Here is a 5,739-nt window from a genome sequence, read left to right as displayed (position 1 = left end):
TAAGAATCTGAAATTGCTAGAGTTATTAATGTTTTCCATTTTTGGTAGGTTACTATGAGTTGGTAAATACACCAGTCATAGTCCAATATAGGCAGAGTCTTTTAGAGACCTGAAGAGTGAATTTCAGAGTTTTTCCAGAGTTAATTGAGAGTTTCAAAAAGAGAGTTAGTCTGAGAGTTGCATAGTAGCCAAATTGCATCAAAGGGTTTGATGATAGAAAGTTCACAATTTTCTTGAAAGAATTTGAATAAGCTTTTCATTGGTGGAGGCAAAATAATTTCGGTTGCACCGAAGTACTGCCACCATGATTTGAACCATGAAGGAAATTTTGGGCGAAAGTTTTTGCAAAAGAAAACAAACCAGGAATGCTGCCTGTTTTTATTTTGAAGATAAAAAACATTTGACCAGGCATCAATATAATCCCAGTAAGTATAGTGTTGAGGAATAAAATCTTGAGAAAACCGTTTGGCAGTCATTGGGTGTTGATTGGATATTTGAGCTTACTTCCTTTTCTAATTTTTCTTTAAATTCTTTAATTTTATTTTGTAAATAAGGCTGTTGAAGTTGATGTTCAATTCTTTTAATTTGCAGATCTTCTTTGAGGTAGTTTATGTGATTTTCTTTGTTTTGAATTAAATTGACCCTTTTGGTGATTGCAGCATTTCGAATTAGGTAGTCCAAAGTCAAGAGCAAAGCCAATTCTTGCTACAAAAATCCAAGATTCAAAGTCAGCTAGCAGGCATCTCTTCCCCTGACGAGTATGCCCTAAAGCTCAAAGAAGTATTATCTCAAATATCACAAAGTGACAATGGAGATGATGACAATGACATCACGGATGAGGTTCAATCTCATTTCGCAAATCATGATCCAGATGCTTTTATCTTCGGCGAGTTTCTCCAGCATGACTAAATTCATGCATGGCAAGAAACACGTCAAAAGTTGATACACCAAAGTCTTCAAAGTCTGCCAAGATTGGCAGAATCATGACAAAAGTCTTCAAAGCCTGACACGAATCACGACAAAAGTCGGCAAGATCTTATCTTGACGAATCTCTTCAAATCCAAAGAAGATCATTTTACTTTCCAGCTGTAAACTTGTAACAGTATTGTAATCGGCTATAAAAGGCAAACTTTTGTTGTAATTCTAGTCTACGAAGATAGAATTGATATTCAGCAATTTTACTTTTCAAATGCGATATTAAAAACATGATATAATAAAGATACCTTGAAATTGTTGAAACTTTGATTGATGAAAGTGGCTCAAAGAAGTATTATCTCAAATATCACAAACTGACAATGGAGTTGATGACAATGACATCACGGATGAGGTTCAATCTCATTTCGCAAATCATGATCCAGATGCTTTTATCTTCGGCAAGTTTTAATCGCACAGCTGTCTCTCAAAAGATCTCAAATCAGACAAAACCCAAATCAGATCTGCAAAAGGACAAGACCCAATGTTTACAGGTGTCCTAATCCTGATAATTGGGACATATGTGAATAGTGCCACCTCCCTCAAAATTCACCCTTTGATGACACGTTCCATGCTAGGAACACTCAAAAGCAAAAGCAAAGATTTCAAGCAAGACTTTCTTTTCAAAAGCAAGTGATGGTGACATGACCAAGATTTTCAAAGATGGTGACTTTACTGGCTTTAGGGCATACTCGTGAGGGGAAGAGATGCCTGCTAGCTGACTTTGAATCTTGGATTTTTGTAGCAAGAATTGGCTTTACTCTTGACTTTGGACTATTGATCCTTGCTTCCAATATTGAGGATGGGTTTTGAACCATTGGAGGAGGGACTCTTCAGAGAACTTGTCAACTGTGAAGCCATCCCACCACTTCTGTTTGAATCTTCTGACCAGTGTCATTGAATTGTCTTGATTTGGTGGAGATACAATTATATCCCACGAGATGATCCATGCAATATTTTGAGTTTCTAGTTTTTGCCTTTTCAATAAAAGGAAAACGAATTGTTTGAACTAAAATTGTTGTTTCTAGACCTTCATCAGTTGTCAAAAATGGATGGATTAAACTGATAAAAGGGGTTCCTAGAATCAGTTCAGTGTCTAAGTTGGTGACAACTGTAAGAAATGTTTGGATGCAGATATTATCTACACATAAATGAACTTTTGGTAATTTGTATCGTATTTTCAATTTTGATCCTTCTGCTCCAGTAAGTTTTTCTTTTGATTTTTCGCAATATTTGGTAGGTATTATTCCTTGTTGAATACAGTTCATATCTGCTCCTGTATCAATCAAGGCAACTATTTGAATAGTATAAGAATCTGAAATTGCTAGAGTTATTAATGTTTTCCATTTTTGGTAGGTTACTCTAGTAATAAGTCCAATAAATTGTTCATTAATCACATTGTCTTGAATATTTTGATCGTTTTGGCTGTTTTCTCCTTTTTCTTCAATTTTGGATGGTTCCTCATTTGTAGGTTTACTCTTGAGTTATGCAATTTCTGTTTTTAGGAGAATTATATCTTTCTTAACTTGGTTTATTTCTTGTTGTAAATCTGAAATTGTTACTTCAGATTTTTGTCTTTTATCGAATCTTTGAAAAATATCTTTTATATTATAAAGGTCATTTGACTGATTATCTTTTCCTATATCTTCTTTAATTAAATCTTTGAAGATAGTAAGAAATTGAGCTTGAAGTTCTGTGTCTTCCATTTTTGCAGCTATTTCTAAAAACTCATTTTTTGTTTTTCGGGAAATCATTTGAATCTTTAATTTGTTTTTGCAGTTACAAATTTTTATACCTTCTTTTGAGATTTTACATTCTGTTTCTTCTTCACCAGAACTTGAAGTTTCTGAGAAGTCAATTTCGTCTATTTGCAAAGCTTCTTCTGAATCAGAGTCGTCAAAGTCTGAGCTATTTGATTCTGAATCAAGCATGATTTTGAGAAGTTTGTTTTTGGTTTCTTCATCAAGATTTAAAGCATTGATTTTTTGTTTGACTGGACAATCTTTTTTGTAATGTCCTGCTTTGCCACACTTGTAGCAAATAGGAAGTTTTGAGTTTTGACCTGAGTCTTTCTTGACAAATTTTCTTTTGTATTTTTTATAAGGTTTCGAGCTTGTATAGGGTTTAGAGGTGACTTTTCTATTTGGGTTTGGTCTACGTTTTTTATAATATTTTGAATATTTTTTATGATGCTTTGGCTTTTTCCCATAAGGAGATTTGAGAGATTGGTATCCAAATTGTTCACAAAAAGATCCTAGTTCTTTCTTTGTTGTGATTTGATTCTTTTTCATTTGGGCTTTTAACCTAATATCATTACAGAGTTCTAAACCTGTGGTGTTAATCGTACTAATTAACTGTCCATAGGTTAAATCTCCATAAGGAATTTCATTACCATAAGTTTGTTTTAACTTTAATTTGTCTAATTTTTTCAGCAAAAAGATTTGGTAATCCTGATATGAATTTTTCTTTCCATACAGGTTGGTTTGAGTCCGTTCTAAGCATGACTTTTGAAAGGAAAACATCTTTGTACCAATGAAAATCTTGAAGCTTTTTACATCTTAGATTTGTAAGGGATTCGGCCATTCTATCTTTGATTGCTTTGTGATCACCTATAAAGTGAGTCATGATGGAGTAACAAAGTGTCGCTACTACATCGGTTACAGGCAGATTTTGCTGGTCAACAATCATTGCACCAGTTGTTTGTTCTATTTTTACACTGCTTAAAATTTGATTACGTTGATCAGATCTGAGATAATTATCCCACCATCCTTTCAATTGGCCAGTAAATCCTGCTACGAGGATGTTACCGATTTCTCTATCTGTTTTTGTATTTTTGTAAACATTGCTAACCATTAACATTTCATTGATGTGTTGGATGATTCTGTATTCACTCATGCCGTCTATGTTCCACTCGTACAAAGTACCAGCAGAATATCCAGCATGTTTTTCAAGTTTTGCTTCTTCAAATTGTAAATCTATTGGAGTCGGTCTTGGATAATAATTTCTTGAAGGGGGAAACTTTAGTTTTTCTATTTTGAAATTTTCTTCAATTTGGCTGACGTCAGAGTCACTATCTGAATCTTCCCTAAGGTCAGAAAGGGTATTGATTCTCATTGAGTTTGAAGGATTTGAACTAGTGGGTTCACTTAAATTTAATCTTTTTAAATGTTGTTCAATTTCTTCTAGTAGTTGACTATCATTTTTTAAAGAAAGGTTTTCATCTGGTTGAAAGGGTTTGAGTATAGGCTCATTGATTTCTTTATTTTTTTCCTTTTGGGTCTGGTCTAGGTTCAGACCTAACTATTGTTTCTATACGGTCCAATTGGGTTCCTACTGTATCTAAATACTGGTTTGTAAAATTGTTTTGTTCCATGAGTTTTTGAATATCTTCTTTTGATGCTTCTTTTTGTCTATCTAGAGCATTTTGCATTTTGTACGGAGAAGCAATAATTGTTTCTTTTCTTATTGGAATTTTTATTTCTTCCATTGGTGGTCTCTTAGCTTCTAGGGTTTTCCTATCTGCTAGAGTCCAAGTTTTTGTGACTTTGTTTGTTACATTAATTTTCTTGTTAGGATTATGTTCAGTTTTGGACAAGTCAAAGTACCAATCAAAGAAATAAATATTTAATTTGTGTTTGTTCATAAAAGCATAGTATTCTTCTTGAATTTGGTATCTTTCTTGTTTGTCAAAGATTGCAAAGAAGGCTTTACGTTTGGAACTATTTTGCTCAGAATAAAAGTCTTTCCTTAAGTACTCTTTGTCAATTTCAAAGGGTTTTAATATTGTAAAAATTTGAGGATCTCTAATTTCTTCTGCAGCCATTGAGGATTGAGTTGGCGAAGCTTGTCTAGTTTCTTGTTCTTCTACTGTGTAGAAGGGTCTTGGTATTGTAGAGGATTCATCTATATTTCTTAAATTAAGGTATCTGAGATTTCTTTCATTTTCATGTGAGATTGGGGTTGATCGGGTAGATCTGTTTGAGCTTGAAAATTGTCTACAGAGCAGATTGTTTCCTGAACTACTTGATGCAAAGCGTATATTTACACTTCCATCAGAATTTTGGGAAATATAATCTATTTGATGGCTTTCTATGGGTTTTGGAGGAATTGCTTCATCAAGTTTCCACTCAGAGGGTAGCTCGATGTCAATCCACTTTATCATTTTGGGTATGACAATATTTGACTTTCTCATATCTGTTTCTAATAATAGAGTTTGACCTTTGGGATCTGTAGATTTTGCTTTTGCACTTAACAGAGTATTCATTACTCTGTAGTGAATTCGGTAAATGACAGCCAAGGGTTGTTCACCTGGAGACATGTCATAACCATGTGTTTTGACATTTAGGGTTAAAGCTTTTAAAAGTCCTGGATCATTAAGTGACACAGGAAAGTTTGGAAAACATTCAAAGTGAATAGGACCATTGCATAAACTTGATTCAACTAGTCCTAAAATTGAGTCTTCAAAGTTTCTGTGTCTACAATCACGTAGAGCAACAAAAATAGAGGCTTTGAGACCATTTCTGGTCAAGGGTTGAATTCCTACTTGTACTGCACCTATATGCAAATACTTGTAGTCTTTCTTTTTGTGTTCTGCTAAACCTTTTTGAGTGAACATTTGAATAATTTGATGGTCAGAACCTACTTCAATAGTTTGTTCTTGTGTCTTAATTGAATATAAAGTTCTGAAGTCAAAGGTTCCTATTTTGTATATTTCATTGTAGCTTTTCTTGGGTAATTTCCAATTTCCTACAATTTCAGTTAAGCTAT

Source organism: Rosa chinensis, chromosome 7 (assembly GCF_002994745.2).
Source record: "Rosa chinensis cultivar Old Blush chromosome 7, RchiOBHm-V2, whole genome shotgun sequence".
In the NCBI taxonomy this organism is placed as follows: domain Eukaryota; kingdom Viridiplantae; phylum Streptophyta; class Magnoliopsida; order Rosales; family Rosaceae; genus Rosa; species Rosa chinensis.
The sequence above is the reverse complement of the archived record's forward strand: the minus strand, read 5'-3'. Positions refer to the sequence as shown.